Genomic DNA, 365 nt, shown 5'->3' with positions numbered 1-365 from the left:
ATTCTTTTGTGCTTGGGTGGAATGTTCAAAAGATATCTGTTAAGTCCTTTTGATGTATGATATTTAATTCAGATGTCTCTCTGTTTGTCCTTTGTCCAGTTGACCTGTCTAATGGAGACAGTGAAGTATTGAAGTCCCCTGCTATTACTGAGCTAGGGTTAATCTGTGTCTTAAGAGTCCTGTAGTGTTGTTTTTATGATTTTTTTATGCACAAGAGTTTGGTGCATATATGTTAAGGATTGTAATATCTTCTTGGTTAACCGTTCCTTTGTTCAGAATGAAGTGGCCCTCCTTATCTCTTCTGATGAGTTTTAGTTCGAAGTATGTTTTGTCAGATATTAGAATTGCAACCTCTGATTTTTTGT

This window comes from Nannospalax galili, unplaced genomic scaffold (assembly GCF_000622305.1).
Source record: "Nannospalax galili isolate Female #2095 unplaced genomic scaffold, S.galili_v1.0 scaffold202, whole genome shotgun sequence".
NCBI lineage: Eukaryota > Metazoa > Chordata > Mammalia > Rodentia > Spalacidae > Nannospalax > Nannospalax galili.
The sequence above is the reverse complement of the archived record's forward strand: the minus strand, read 5'-3'. Positions refer to the sequence as shown.